This window comes from Camelus ferus, chromosome 1 (assembly GCF_009834535.1).
Source record: "Camelus ferus isolate YT-003-E chromosome 1, BCGSAC_Cfer_1.0, whole genome shotgun sequence".
Lineage (NCBI taxonomy): Eukaryota > Metazoa > Chordata > Mammalia > Artiodactyla > Camelidae > Camelus > Camelus ferus.
In genome coordinates, this window is record NC_045696.1 from 22204462 (window position 1) to 22221651 (window position 17190).

General features: G+C 37.5%; 1 protein-coding gene across 4 annotated transcripts in view; it reads right to left on the reverse strand.

Moving 5' to 3' along the window:
* Positions 1 to 17190, reverse strand: part of LOC116662776 — a 212847-nt gene that overhangs the window by 165048 nt on the left and 30609 nt on the right. The window lies entirely within an intron of this gene.

Sequence of the window (17190 nt, forward strand, 5' to 3'; positions counted from 1 at the left end):
GACAGGTATGGTGCTGTGCCCCTCCCATCAGTGGACGAGCCTGTCTTCTGATCGAACCAAAAGGCCTGACCCTCCCTCCATCAGAACACACTTGTCTTCATCTTGGGGACACCCTTTCATGAAGGCCTTGGTCATTGTGTCAAGGGTTGAAACTAAAACTATTAGAGGTAAACAGAGACTGTATGATTGTTTTGTGCCTGCTTGCTACCCAATATTTGGTTACTTAGAATTATATGGTCTGAAATGTCCCATTGCTACAACTGCCTGGTAGAAAGGTGGTAGGTTGTAAATGTAGAGCTGACACCTCCTCTAACTTTTTGAAGGTTCTAATAAACTCCAAAGTCACCTGACATTGGTGGAATGGTAAACCGAGTTGTTAGTTCAAATTCTCATACTCTATTCTTCAACACATATACTTCATAATAATCTGTATGCCTGAATTTCCTCTGCCACACTGGCATTTGTTTTCATTGACGGGCTCTTTGATCTTTATAAAGGCACAGTCCACTGGCCAGAATATCATCTTCAGGCAACATAGAAATGCTCTGGTTTCCCTAATACCATCTAGGTAGTGAATCATGCATCCTCGTAACTCCCAGACATTTTTTTTTCCCCCTTTCAAGTAGACTTTATTTTTTAGAGCAGTTTTAGATTCACAGCAAAACTGAATGGAAGGTACTGGGATTTCCCATTACCCTCTGTCCTCACATATATGTGCAGCCTCCCCCAACTATCAACATCCCCCACCACAGTCATACATTTGCTACAATTGATGAACCTACATTGACACATCATTATCACACAAAGACCATAAGTTCACATTAGAATTCACTCTTGGTTTTGGATATTCTATGGATTTGGACACACATATAGTGACATGTATCCACCATGATAGTGTCATACAGAATAGTTTCAATGACCTAAAAGCCTTCCGTGTTCCACCTATTCATGCTTCCCTCCCCCCACTCCCTGGCAACCACTGATCTTTTTATTGTCTCCATAGTTTTGCCTTTTCCAAAATATCACAGTGTGGAATCATCCAGTATATATAGCCTTCTCAGTTTGGCTTCTTTCACTAAGTAATACACATTTAAGTTTCTTCCATGTTCTTTTATGGCTTAATAGCTCATTTCATTTTAGTGCTAAATAATATTCCCTTGTCTGGATGTACAGTTTGTTTACCCACTCACCTACTGAATGATATCTTAGCTGCTCCCATGTTTTGGCAATTATAAATAAAGTTGCTATAAACATTCATGTGCAGGCTTTTGTGTAGACAAAAGTTTTCAGCTCCTTTGGGTAAATACTAAGAAGAATGATTGTTGGCTCATGTTCTAAGAGTATGTTTAGTTTCATAAGAGACTGTCAAACAGTCTTCCACAGTGGGTGCACCATTTTGCATTCCCACCAGTAATGAATGAGTGTTCCTGTTGCCCCACATCCTTGCCAGCGTTAGGTGTCATCAGTGCTCTGGATTTTGGCCACTCCGTTAAGTGCGTAGTGGTAGTCTTTATTGTTTTATTTTACATTCCCTAATGGCATCTGAAGTAGAACATCTTTTCATGTACTTGTTTGCTATTTGTATACCTTCTCTAGTGAGGTATCTTTCAGGTCTTTTGCCAAATTTTTATCAGGTTGTTCATTTTCTTGTTGCTGGTTTTTTTTTTTTAAGTTCTTTGTATATTTTGGTTAACAGTCCTTTATCAGATATGTCTTTTGCAATGATTTTCCCCCAGTCCATGGCTTATCTTGTTATTTTCCTGACCAGTTCCATTTTTAATGTAGTGGAAACATGCATATTTGCTTGCTCATTAGACTTACTCATTTATTCACTCTTTCATTCATTTATCAAGTACTTATTAAGCACCTGCTAAGTATGAGGCACTTCCCTGATTACCCTCTTTATCATGGCAGATGACCACACCTAACTGGTCTCATTTCTCAGTCAGGTTCTCCCCCTTCCATTTCCTTCTCTCCATGGGTGACAATTACCCTTCTAAAATTTAGTGGTAGAGCACATCCTGGGTCAGTTCCTAGTACCTGCATTAAAATTAATTAATTAATTAATCAATCTAATTACCTCCCCTCATACCCCCCAAATTTTAAAAATTAAAAAAAAATATGGCCTACAGCTATAATGAGTAGCAGTTTAATTCTACAACACTAGAATGCAAGAAACATCATTTCTCTTAAGTTCTTTAAAATAGTTAAGTTATGCTGAGCCCTCTCCTTTAGTCAGTGAGAAGTTCAGTTTCAGTTTTTTTTATTGAGTTTCTTCTTTCCACCAAGAATCTTTTGAAATGTACAGGGATCTCATACAGAATATTCAAGAATGGGCCCTCTAGTCTTAGTTTACAATGTTCACATCTGATCTTCACCTTGACTGTATCCAGGTGGTCCTATGACAGTAGGTAATGCCAAGCCTAGTTCTTTAGAAATATTTGATTTTTGCCCAGCAATACAAAACCCTCTGAGGCAAGGAAAAACAGAAGTTAGGCAACTTCTTTGGGGGAAGAAGGTGAAAATATACAAAGCAAAAGAAACAAAAACACTGATTAATATTTCAAATTATCCTGCCTCATGGAGGGCATCCAAACTTCTTACCATAGCTACAAGACACATCTATACCTCCCAATTTCACTCTTACCCACCGTGTGCTGGAGCCAGTTCACACCAGCTCATGAGAGCTGAGTGCTAGGTTTTCAGGAATCGTTGTGAGCCAGTTATGAAACATAGCTATTATTAAAAATTAAAGGATAGAAATATCACCCCCCCCCCGCTTCTATCTCCCTAGAGGGTCCTCTTATCCCCTTCTAACCTCCCAAACTACTTGTATTACAACGTATCTGACATTGTTCCTAACTGTTATTTTCACTAAAATATTCTCCAGATTATGAGCTTGTAAATAAAATTTTTCATTCATATTTGTCTCCCTTGTTCCTAGCAGAGGGCTGGCACATGGTAGGAATTCAGTAATTGTTTGGTGGGTGAGTGAAAAAAAAAAAAAGACTCTTGGAGGTTAAAACTTATTCCCTTCCCAATATCTTGAGATCAGCCCTCTACCCAGCAGCACTCACAGTTTCCCAAATCAAGCTTTACATGCCTAGGAACCTGATGTAATAACCACAGGAAAAGCTTGGTTTCCATCAGTGAAAGATGCATGAAAGATGCAACTTTCATTCTCCAAGTCTTTTCCTCTAGGGGAGAGTTAAAATGCAGATCAAATAAAGCAGTAAAGAAACAAAGACTCTTTAACAATGCCCTGAGATACAGAAAGCGAACTGTAAGTCTCAACGTCCCATCATAATGTCCTGTGGTACATGAGCCTGAAATGGAAAGTCCATGTGGCTGGTTGGTAAGCCAGTGCAGGGCTCTCTTCAGCCTACATGATATTTTGGAGGCAGAGAGTGGATATGGTGAAATGGGAATGGCTGATGTGTGTAGCATTGCTGGGCCAGTTGGTAGATGAACAAAATGGCCAGGAGGGTTGCTCATTGCATAAATATATTTGGGAAACATCCTTTAGAAAAGAATATCATGAACATTCTGGAAAGTTCATGTCTGAAATATGTCAAAGACTGGAAAAAACAAAGGCTGAAAACCGTTGCTTTTGATTTTAGACTATGCAACCCCAAGTACAGAACTGCTTGACCTAATTTGTGATTCCACAAACAGCTTTGGGGAAACAGTCATTGCTTTGCCCTAGTCTTCCCAGAACAAGAACCAAATGTCCCTGAGGACACCAAATGACACCAGCACCCCACTACCAAGCTGGCACCAGCAAAGAGGTAGGCTATTTGCAGAGAGCACGCCGCCTCTGCTGTGAGTGGGCAGTAAACTACCATGGAGAAGCGTGCGCCTGCCTGGAGACAGGGTTGCTAGGTGCCTCTGAAGTAGGGAGACCAAGAGGTGTGCATTATTTCCCCCACACTTCTTATTTTACACAGTGACAGTTGTAGCCTGGAAACAAAAGGAAAATAATAGCTTCTGTGATGTTAGAAATAATCGCCAGTCAAGTGCCCTATGGGGCAGAAGGAGCAGTGTTGAGGCTTTTATCAAGAGCAGGAAAAAAAAATAATGTGATTTGGTTTCACCATAATTGCTTAAGCAGCCTGGGTGAGAACTAATTATGAGTTCATCTGGCTCCAGAGAAACCCCACCTCTTCCCTTCTCCAGGATGATACTAAAATATCAACATTGCATCACCAGAAGTCACTCCCATTGGTGGACTTTCTTGAAGGGGAGCAGCATGCTCTGTCTCTCTGAAAGCCACTGGACTCTGAATAGACCCAGGAATTTATATCTTTCCGAGGCAAATGAAATATTCCTGGCACTTACTTGTCATAGAATACTTGCCATTATTATGTCATAGAGGAAGTGATGTTTTAAAAATGTGGGAGTGATGAAATGCAAAGAAGGAAATGAAGGGACAAGTTACAGGCCCTACGTCACTACAAAAGCCCTGTCATTGTTAGACTCGGGGGAGGTCCTGGGTTTCAGAAGCAGGCTGTTCATTGACAATACTTTGATGCTCTGGGGCTCTCACTGGGCTACAATATCCCTAAAGAGATAAGGACTGTTGCTCAGAAAGTTGGTCACCTAATTCTCAAAAGAGCAGAGCTAACATTGAAAGTCAACAGGATAGGACCTGAATTCATCTAGGTTAGTAGTCCAAATTACAAATCTAGAGGCAAGCGAAGTAATGCTGCTATGATTATTTGGATCTATGTGAGCTCAGAGAGAGAGGTGAATTGGTATACAATAGTAGAAAGAACATGGGTTCAAATCCTGACTCTGATGCTTACCAGCTATATGTAAGTTACTTGCCTCTTCTGAGCGTCAGATTCAACTGAGAAATGAGGTAAAATTATCAGTTTCTTTGCAGGATATATGTAAGGATGAGAAAGAATATGTGAAGTGCCTACACTGCACTTGGAACAGAGGGTGTCCAAGATAAATGGCAGCACATGTCACAGTTCTGTCTCCTTCGATGAGAAAGCCTAATCTGAGTGCCTCTACATGTGTAGCACTGGGGCAGAGGGTGGAGGTTACAAAGACACATCACACATGATTTTTGTCTTCTGAACCATCACAGTTTAGTTAGATGGGGAGGAGACTTGGGACAGAAGGGGTGTAAGGGACTTTCTGAAACAAGAAGCAACAAAACAATGCTATAGAATTAATTACTACAGATCTTCTTCAACTTATGATGGGGCTAAGTCCCAAAAAGCCCTTCATAAATTAAACATGTCATAAGTCAAAAATGCATTTAATGCATCTAACCTACTGAACATTATAGTTTAGCCTCGCTTACCTTAAACGTGTTCAGAACACTTACAATTAGCCTACAGTTGGGCAAAATCATCGAACACAAAATCTATTTTATAATACTGTGTTGAGTATCTCTCGGGATTTATTAAACACTGTACTGAAAATAAAAAGCAAAGTGGTTGTACTGTTACAAAATGGTTGTATATGTATCAGTTGTTCACCCTCGTGATCACGTGGCTGACTGGGAACTGCAGCTCATTGCCACTACCCAGCATCACGAGAGAGGACTGTACTGCAGAAGATCAAAATTCAAAGTACAGTTTCTACTGAATAGGTGTTGCTCTGACACTCTAAAAGTCAAAAAAATCGTAAGTTGAACTGTCCAAGTCAGGGACCATCTGTAAATTGTGAAGGGCAAATCCAAGCCAGGGTAGGAGTTGTGGGGAAAGGAAGAACAAAGCAGGTAGAGCAATAACTTCAACCACTTGAACAGAAAAATAAACCAAAGTGGGATTTGCCAACCACAAAGATTTACAAAGAAGTGGAACTGTAGATGTAACAAAAACAGAGGACAAATCCTCTGAGAAGAGGCTCATTTTAGCACCCAAAGGACATGCTGGCAAAAGCCAGCTCTGGTTGCTTATTCCCCAAGGTAACATTCTTAAAGAACACTGGAGTACTTTAGAAGTTCTAAGCCTAGGCCTTGACTGGGCTCAACTGTGGTGGATAGAAGGTGAGTAACCACCTTTATTTGGCAAGAAAAGTCAGCTCACAGTTAGGAAATGAAGAGCAGAAATAAATCATCCAACTCCATAAAAAGTCCAAACTGAAATACAAGTTTAAAATGTATTACTGAGGGGGGAAGGTATAACTCAGCGGTAGAATACATGCTTAGCATGCATGAGGTCCTGGGTTCAATCCCCAGTACCTCCATTAAAAAAAAAAACAACAACAACAAATAAGTAGACTTAATGACCTCCCTCTCAAAAAAAAAAGAAAAGAGAATATATTACTGTATAAAATTAAATGGCTTATTCTACCCCTGACTCTGCTGATCCTTTGTCATATATTCCTTTAAATATATATTGGACTTATGCCCAATTCCATAAACATGAATAAACAACAAACAGCACTTTATTTTCTGTAAATCATAATGATGTGCGTCTGCACCACCAGGAAAAATCAATCCTTATTATTGACCACCCTGTACACAATAGCTTTGATTATGTATTTAAGTTACACTCATGCTTAATATTATGTATAGATTTGCCTAAATACCATATGAACTTGAATATAAATGATATTTTCTCCAAAAATTATTCCACAGCAATAAAAGAAACTGCCTTATATTTGAGTCTTTACAAAGTCTCTCCTGTTATGGGAAACCTATTCAATTATCCTGATTAAGTCTCAATGGTGGAAGTTTAAAACACTTATTGAAGTTAGCTGCTGGAGTTGGTAAAAAAAAAGGAGGCAAAAATATTTTACATAGATCTGAAATTATTCCTTGAGGTAGGAATTCTAAATTAGAATAGTTGGATGACATTGTAAATAATCATTTCAAAGATCAACTTTACAAGTAGTAAGGTCAGTGATTAGATTGTAAAAATAATAAATATAAAACCGTGGTCTGAACTGAATGTTTGTTTCCCCAAAATTCCTGTGTTGAAATCCTAACCCTAAGGTGATTGACAGTATGGGGGGGAGGCGGCTTTGAGAAGTGATTAAGTCATAAGGATGGAGCTTTTATGAATGGGATTAGTGTCCTCACCAAGCACCAAATTTTTCAGCACCTTGACCTTGGACTTCGCAGCATCGAAAACTATTAGGAATAAATGTTGGTTGTTTAAGCCACTCAGTCTGTGATATTTTTGTTACAGTAGCCCGAACAGACTAAGACGACCCATATATGAAATAAGCCAACTGTGGAGTGAAGATGACTGACTGAACATGATTTTTCTACTTTTATGAAACCCCATTAAAACGTGGTAAAGAATTTTCTGTCAAGACATCAGATTGTAGGACAAAAAAATGGAGAAAAACATGACAGCATTAAAATTTGAAAATTGGGAAGATTAATGAAAGGTAACTAATGTACCAGATCCAAAAGTACTGGGCCCCAAGATGATGAGATAAAAGCCAAGAAGCATTGATTACACACTAGTCTTGGGAATTTGTGTTACTGGGTAGCTCTGGAAGTAGGACTGAAGATAGAACAAAAAATCAAAAGCATTTAGAACCTCAAATCCCCTATTTTCTCCCAACAAAAGCTTAGAAGTTTATTTTCTGGAAAAGTTAAAGCAGAGGGCTCTGGGAGAGTTGGGAGACTGCAATACTAAACAGAAAATTAAAACTATGTGGATGTTGGCATTTTGGAAAGAACTCATCCCTGCCCCTACTCCTTTTTCTTTATCTGGGTCTCAGAATGCAAGCCATCAGGGGTAAGCCTTCCAGAAAGGAGTTCAAAACTCTTTCTCTAATGAATCCAACCCAACCCACTAAAGAAAAAATTCAAAGAGAAAGCCAAGACCTGTGTTGTCCAACATAGTAGCCACTAGCCACTTGTAGTGATTTAAATTAAAACTTAGGTAACTTAAACTAAGTAAAATTAAAGCAGCATTTCCTCAGTTGCACAAGCCACATTTTCAAGTGATCAACAGACATGTGTGGCTATGGTTGTGTTATGGTACAGTGTAGACATACAACACATCCATCATTGCACAGAGTTCTATGTGATAGCACGGGTCCAGACAGACCTTCCTACAGCAAAGTCAACAACCTCCACTCTCACAGTCTGTATGTCCCACTCTCACAGTCTGTATGTCACACTCTCAAATATGTGCAAACATGAAGGATCACCAGATGTCTAAGACATCTTTTAAATCACACTCACAGAAACAGAGACCTGAGTTACAACGTAAGCAAACAGGAAGAACCAGAGAAAATACACAGAGAAAAAAATATATATATATTACCATTGATATTTTCATGGAAGTAAGAGAAAATAGTTTCTCTGAAATAAGTATAGCCTGTTGCAAAAAAAAAATCAATACATAAAAATACAAGATATTAGACATTTTAAGGAGATCATCATTCTAAGTAAGCCAGAAAGAGAAAGAAAAATACCATATACTATCACTTGTACGTGGAATCTTAAAAAAGAACACAAGTGAGCTTACTTACAAAACAGAACAGACTCACAGACATAGAAAACAAACTTATGGTTACCAGAGTGGGAAGGGAATGGGAAGGGATAAATTGAGAGTTTAAGATTTGGAGACACTAATTACTATATATAAAATAAATAACAAGTTTATACTGTATAGCACAGGGAACTATATTCAATATCTTGTAGTAACCTATAATAAAAAAGAATATGAAAACAAATATATGTATGTATATGTATGACTGAAACATGATGCTGCATGGCAGACATTGACACAATATTGTAAACTGACTATACTTCAATAAAAAAAGAACAACAAAAAAATTTTAAAAATACAGTGACACAAATGAAAAACTCAATAGAAGCGTTAGAAGATAAAATTAGAGAAAATTCTCAGAAAGCAAAATGAAAAAGAGAGAAAATAATCAGAAAACTACAGAACAAGTTCGTAAGTTCTAAATTCAGATAAAAGGAGTTCTCAAGAAGCAGAACAGAGAAAATGACGGGAGAAAATTATTTAAGAAACATTTCAAGTGTATTTCCCAGAATGGAATGCCATAAGTTTCCAGAATGAAAGGGGATCCAGAGTACCTCAGCAATGGCTGAAAATAAACCACACCAGAGTCACCTCATCATGAAATCTTAAAACACAGGGACAGAGGCAAGCCTGGGGTGGAGACAGGGGATGGCCACCTAAAAATACTGAGAATCTGAATCGCTTTGTGTTTTTCAACAGTACACTGGAAGTAGAAGATTGATGCCTTAAAAAATTCTGAAGGAAAATATTTCTCACCATGGATGTCTATAGCCAGCCAAACTATTAATTAAGTATGAGGGAAGAATAAGGACATTTTCAGACATGCAGGGTATCAAAAATTTTACATCACCTGCATCCTCTCTCAGATAGCTGCTTAGAAGCTGTGCTTCACGAAACTAAGTGGATAAGCCAAAAACAAACAAAAAAAAAAACAAAAAAGAAGCCATAAGATCCTGGAGACAAGAACCCTACTGGGGAGAAAGGTGGAGGGAATTTCAGAACCCTGGTCACAAGCAATTCCATGATCACAGCTGTGTGAAGGCTCTAAGAACAGCTTTTCCAGATTAGGGCAGGTTAGCGTGCTTCAGGAAGGAGTGCTTCAGGAATATGCAACATCAGAACACCCTATGTGTCCAAACACATCAAGAGATATTAGCAATTGGTAGAAAGTTTCAATTAAGAATACACAGAAAACTATTTTTTTAATTAAAGGATAATTTTTTTTAATCCAGAGAAAACATATAAATCATTGTATTCTGTTAGGCATAGCTGTGAATAGCATTTATATCATGATAATAATGTAGTAATTTTGCTCTGATCCAAATTATGAAATAACTATACTAAAGAGATGAGAGCAAAAAAGAATGCATGTAGTGGGGTGGATTGAAGGCATGCAGACTAAAGAAAAATCATCATCTTCCAAAATGTGGTATTAATAGATAATGACCAAAACAAAAAATCAAAAATGGAAATATTAGCATATAATTTAGAAAACAGATGATCATATACCAAGAGAAAAAAACAAAACAAATTAAAGAACTGAAAGTGGTTGCTTCTGGGTATTGGGGCTCAAGGAAGGCTGCTCAAAACTTGCAAAAGTGGCACATTATTTTGAATTAAAGTTACTGAAGAAACAGCTGGTGAAAAAAAAAGTGGCATAAAAAACACTCAGACTCCCCTCTTTCCCAAAGAAAGTGAGAAACAAATTTTCCATGTGAAGGTGTCCTCCCTATACTAGGAGGACAGAATGCATCCTTATCACTACAGTTAGGGAATTCAAGGCTAAGAAAGCTGCCTGAACAAACTGTTACTTTTCATTAGTTTGCTATCCCAAGTACAAGCCCTTTTTTTGTTAGATCTTCACAAATAATTGTTTCTTTGTCTAAAAATGGTATATTAATGATGATGTAAAATGATGTGACAGCCTGCTTTGGTCGCTTCAGGGGTCCTACTTCTATGAGACCTCTGTACAAATTTTTCTCCTGTTAACCTATCTTGTGTCAATTTAATTACTAGACAAGCCAAAAGAACTCAAGAAGGCTGGAGGAAAATTTTCCCCCTCCCCAGCAGTTGGCCAAGATACTGGCTGAACCCTACTCCATGCCACCTTTGAGGCTAGTCCAGCTGAGAAACCCCTGAATCTCTGGCAAAGACTGGCAGGAGGTAAGATTTCTTACCACATCAGCCCCCCAGATCTCTGCCTCCTGGACTAACAGGAGAAAATATTTATGGAACTGGTTTCTTGGACAAAGAAAATCTGGTAATAAGTATTGATCCTTATCTTCCCAAAGACAGTTGCTCTTTTTCTTTGTGTCTGTCTTGCACGTCATTTGTCATAAAGAGAAAAACCCATAGCTCAGAATGTAGGAATAAGCCCTAGACTATAAGCCTGCTGTTTGAGCCAGCCTCACAGATCCAAGGTCATGGTTCTCACCAGACTGGCAACTGTTTAGCCAAACTTTCCTGTGGGTCCCCTATGTAAAAACCAGGTGATGTTTCCCTTCCATCTTGTTCTACGCCCTGAGAGCTTGGCTTTGTCACCAGTGAGGATGTTCTCTCTGGTGTCTGCCATCCAGAGGGTGCACTCACTGAGGTGCACCTTGGTGACTAGTTGCACAGACTAGGGTTCTGAGACACAGAATCACAGACAGCAGCACTCTCTTTGTCCAGCCATGCAAGTTCTCTGGGAAATTTGTCATAAGGGGTCCCAGTCCATAAGGGGCCTTTGATATCTCAACCTTCGTTACTTAGTGCTGGAAAAATCCCATTCCAGGAGTGCTTGCCAGTGTCACATATTAGCAAGTTTGTGACTGGAGTTGTTTCATATCCTCATGAGAAACCGAGACACAATATTCACCACACCATTCTTACCACATGTAGCAGTGAAGGGCTTTTACTTAGATTAACTCTGGGAGTAAACTTTCTGGATCTTGTGAGGGTTGCACAGTCTTTTGTGAGAGGCCTCTTGCATCTTTGGTTAAGTCAAAAAAGTCTTTGTATTGTACCTAATTCATGGCTCAAATTTTAAAATGAAAGCTAAGATCTCGATGTTTGTTTGTGTATCTATGTATGTACCTGTCAGATACGATATTTTTCTAGCTCTATATTGCCAAAATTAACTCATAAATGAGCTCTATTTACTTGACTTAAAGCAAACAACTACTTATATGAATTAAATTATAATGGAAACTAACACAAATGTTTCTCAAGTTTGCATGATCTAAGGTTAATCTTTAGCAAATTAAAGCTAGTTTAAGGATGTTGGTTTAATTAAAACAGGCATATTTTTAGAGCTATTAGCATTGAATGTAATGCAAACATACAACTTTTATGTTATCTGGGTTTATTAATCAAATAAGCTCATGTTATAAAATTTATTAGCAAGAAAACTAACTTGGTATTATAACATTTTTGCAAGTAATCTAAACCTAATTGTTGAAAAAAATTCAATTGATTTAAGTGAGATAAGTTTTTAGGTGAATTTTTTAACAATGATTTTTAAATGGTATATCTAGTTAAAAATAGTTACTCACGTCTCTTCGGTGACTCCCACTGTTAACAGTTTTTCTATGTTAAACCCCCAAAAAACAAAAAAAACAAGGATTCTCTATTTTATGCTTGATAATTTCCTGTGTTTGCTATCTTTATTAGGTTTCATTACTTAAGTAAACTGAGTCTTTTCAGTATCAAAAGAGCTAAAGCTTTTTACAAATATTTAACTTTCTGTATTAGCTTTCAAAGTCTTTGTCATTTTGGTTAAATGGATAACTAAGTATTGTTTCACGGTGACCTATGATTCTATTTGACCAAGTGGTTTTAAACCTATTGATATTTTTGACAAACTTCCCCAAATCAAATTCTAAATAAAGTCTTAATTTCCTGGAAATAATGGATTTTCTAGAGGGCCCCAGGAACATGTAAAAAGAATTGTTTTCTTTCCTTATAAAAGAGATATTAAACTAATTAGGCTTATTTGGAATGTTAAATTACATGGGAAGCATTGTCAAATAAGTGATGATAAACCTTCTTAGGCTACAATATATAATATATATAGTATGGGCTTACAATATATAATACAATATTTTATTGTATGGGTAAATGTTACTAGAGATTGTATGAAATTTCTAAAATTTGGATATGTCCTGATACAATGTTATCAGCCATAGTCTAGTTATTATCCTGAATGTTGTATGCCTCAGAAATAACCAAATTTCCTTGTTAATTGCATTGTCATGGATTCTCATCAAGATCTTTAGGCATGGAAATTTTTAACTCTTTTATCATTTAAACAGTTGTCATTTTACTCAGATACTTTTAGAAAAGCTTCCTGCAAGTGTGTTTTGTCTTCAGAGGAATTCATGGAAAGGAATCCAACAAGTATTCTAAAGTACAATTTCTGAGAGTTATCAAATCATACCACTGAACTGGGTAAAAATTTACAGAATTTTAATGAAAAAATCAAATGCCTTGACAAAACTTCAAACAAAATATCAAGACAAACAAGAATTAATTACATGGGACTGAATGAACTGAGGAAGGTGACTTTAATTTTTTGTGATTTTTTTTTTTACTTGAAACATTACTGATTTTTTTTTAATGTTTTGTTCTCCAGATTAAAAAAAAACTGTTTACCTCTTTTCTCTTAAGCCACCAATGACTTAGAGCAATCTGGTAAATTATAACCTTTGTAAGCAGAATTGCAACGTTTATCTTTTTCTCTCTCATTCCTCCAGAATTCAGACTAATATGAGTATTCCTATTTTCATGACAATATAGTTATTAAAATAATTTCTATAAGAATCTGTTCTCCTGATAACAGAATACAATTGGAAACACTGATTGTATTGCCAAGGCTTTACCTGGAATGTGATATCGGAGAACATGCGTAGACTCAGATATGACCACATAACTTTAAGGAACTAAGACTGACTTTATGGAGCCAATAAAGCCCATCGGGTAGTCGGCCTGGCACCTTACTTACAGGGTTCCCAGCAACCTTCCCAGGTGTGTAAGGAAGGTCACTTCTTGCAGGCCCAGGAAACTCAGGATGTTTTGGGAACCTCAGGAAGAGAGGAATTCATTCAAATCTATAGGTATTGCAGATGAAGTCTGAGGACAAATATTTGGCTTGGCTTTTTCGCCTTGAGAGACTATTAAAATTCAGTCTAAAGATTCCTTATGAAAAGTTTCAGTGAAGCAGATTTTTTAAAAGCCTATACAATCAATCACTATTTTTGCTGAACTTATATAACTAGGCCAAATTTATTTAATCTAGACTTATTTTGCAAACAAAGTGGTCTTAATTTGGCTACCTTTGGTAAAAATGGAAGTAATTTTAGAAAGAAAAAATACGTTTCAGTAGAAACTATAAAACACACTTGTGGATATCAGATTCTAGTTCTATTATCTTTGAGATTTTGTTTTCTATCTATAAACTGGACTGAATTCTCAATTATTTTAGTATCCTCTAATATTTAGCTACAACTCTTGAAACTAAGTTTTCCAATTTTCTCCCATCCTTTTGACTTGGAGTCATTCAGAATTAAGACTACTCTTTTTCCTGAAGCCCTGCAAACTGAAGCTAGATGACTTGACATAAACTTTAGAGAAATAACCACAATAGCTCATCTTAAAGCAATCTTCATGCCTGTTCCTGTAAAGGCCACTCAAAGTTTGCCTGAACACCTGATAACATCATCAGAGACATGACAAACTTCGAGAGTTGTTTCAACCCTGACATGTAGAAATCTTGACTAGCTGCCCCTGGGCTCAGAAATTGCTTTACAGTTGACTCCAACCATTTACCTTTGTTTTTCTTTTGTTTCCATAGACACAACTCTTATTAAATACCTGATGGCTTGTGCAGTGTATTCCTGACTTTGGGAGCCCACATGCGTCACCACCTCCTGAAATGATTCTAACCGAACTGACTTATTCTCAGGACTAAGAAACTGACTCAATAAAATGATAGGGCAATCCATCAGCTCAGCTTTTAATATGTAAACCTTCCAAGGACATTTCAGAGGAGAGAACTGTTGGGGTTCAGGGCAAGCCACCTCCAAATATGCCAAGTGACATATTAATTATTTTGTTTTGGGGGTTTTTTTGGAGGGGAGGAGGTAGGTAGATTTTTTATTTATTTTTTTTAATGGAGGTACTGGGGATTGAACCCAGGACCTCATGCATGCTAAGCATGTGCTCCACCACTTGAACTACACCCTCTCCTCTTAATTATTTTGAATTAAAGTTACTTGAGAAACGGTGGGAAAAAAAGAAGATATTAAAAAACACTCTGACCTCCCCTTTCTCCCTGAAAGTGGGAAATAAATCTCCCATGTAAAGATATTCTCCCTAAACCAGGAGAACAGAAAGCATCCTTATCATCAAAATTAGGAAATTCAAGGCTAAGAAAGCTGTATAGACAAACTTTGTTACTTCCTCATTAGTTTGCTACCCCAAGTACAAGCCCCTTTGTATTATTAATTGTTTCCTCTGTGTAAAAATGATATATAAAAAGCCTGCTTTGGTCACTTTGGGGCTCCTACTTCTATGAGATTTCCATATGTATGAATTAATTTTTTCTCCAGTTAATCTATCTCTTATCAATTTAATTATTAGACCATTCAAAAGAACTCAAGAAAGTTAGAAGGGAAACTTTCCCCCTCCCTGACATGAGTAATAAGAAAGACTAAGATTTTTTTGCACCTTCCTGTTATTTTTTTTTCTTTAAATTTTGTGCAACTATAACTTTGTTTTTTTTTTAAAAGGAGGGAAAAAAGGTATAGGGAACAAAATACAAACCTGCAGTCCAAGTGTATGAATGACTATTTGTGTCTCAGAGAAATTTTCAAGCGATAGCATCATGCACAAATTCCTTTCACCCCTCCCCACCAGTGTTGCTATCTCTTCTAAGATTCCCATAGGTTTTCTGTTTTAGGTAACGATTCCTGTCTCCAAATTCTTCTATTCAATTTCTCTTTGTCCCCTCCCATGTTTCACCTGCCTGTATTTCTTCCTTAGAAATATGAACCTAGTGCTTCTAGATAGTTCTTTATACTTAATCTGCATCTCTAATTATAACAAAGTTTTTGAGAACTAGAAGTATGTCTTGTGCTTCTTTGAAAACCTAGCACCTGATTCTATTCTTGCAATGGGATGAATATATATAAATATTGCCTAGTGAATACTTACTGAACATACATTATGCAATATAGTCACTTTATACATGTCCCCTAACTTAGTGCTAAAACAACTCTGCAAATGGAGTTTAATAATTGTCATTTTACAGATGAAATGGGGAAAAGAGAAAAGGCAGGAAAAATTTCATCATAACGCTGAGTATAAGAAATATTACATTTCTTTATTTTGTTTAAATGAAATTGAGCCTCAAAGCAGCAATCAACTGACAGGAAATTCCATTTCAGTCCTTTCTGGACGACCCTCCTCCACTTCCATTTCCAAGTGATACAGAGGTCGGGGGTGGGTCTGTCAAAGGAAGGCTTGTGGTCCCCACTGGTCCCCAGTGATAGGCTCATTATCCACGCCACATGGATAAGCTTGAACAAGAGTTTCTATCATCTCCATTCCTGAGACCATGGCTCTCAGAGGCCTTCCTCCCTAACATCCTGTAGCAACCCACCCACTGCGAGTTAACAAGTGGGACCTGGGTGGGCTACCTTCTTTAGAAACCACCCATAACTCTTTCCTCCTGCTTGTCTCAAGGAAGTGCTGACAGTAGCTCATTATATCTCCACCCCCAGCACCCACCAAAGCCGTTCTTTCTTCCACTCTGGCTGATGGGGTATAATTCCCTCAATGAGTCTAATCTTCCAAAACAACCCCCCCAACCACCAAAAAAAGAGAATGAAGCTAGCCTCTGGCAACATCTGCTTTCAGCAACCCAAGTTCCCTAGGGCAAAGAAACACAGTGGTTCGGCTACTTTCCTGGTCTGGGAAGGGGAAAAAAAAGCCTCTAGCGTGAAAACAAAAGTGCAATTTCTTTTTTAATTGTACAGGAAAAAATATCCTGACTCCAATATAAATACATATATAATAGAAACATAGAGAAGTAAGCCTTTATATAATTATATTTATAACATACACAGTTGAATGAATGCCTGTGTGAAAAGATTTTCTCTGTAAAAGCAGTAACGTTTATTACAGTGACCTGTCTCATCCTCAAGCCCTCTACTATTGCCTTTGAACCACATTCCAAACCCAGGGAAAAAACATGTTTATAAAACTGCAAAGGTCAAGACCAGTAATGGAAATTGATTTTACATGCTCAGTGGAGTGTTTTTAAAACCATGGAACAGTCTAAGGGAAAAGAAATCTATTTAATCACTCGACAGTCTTTTGTAGTCCATTAAAAAGGCTCCACAATTGTCTACCTCTCCTGAACCAACTTAACATAAATCCCGCCCATTAAAAAAGCACTTCTTAGAAACTGCACAGAATGTGCCCTTCTGAAGAGGTGAAAACTCCAGAGGATGAACTCTAACTGAGAATAATGATTCCTACATGAAGACAAGCTGCTTCCTTTAAATGTTTTTAATGAGGCAGAAATTTTCCCTCGAAGCTCCTGCCCAATACCTGAGTAGCAGGTCTCTTTGAACTTGAAGTTTTCTCCCTTCACTCTCTGTTTGATGAGAGGATGGGGAAGAAATCAATAGCCTCTGCTTCAGAAGCAATTATGGTGTGATTTTTTGCCTTTATT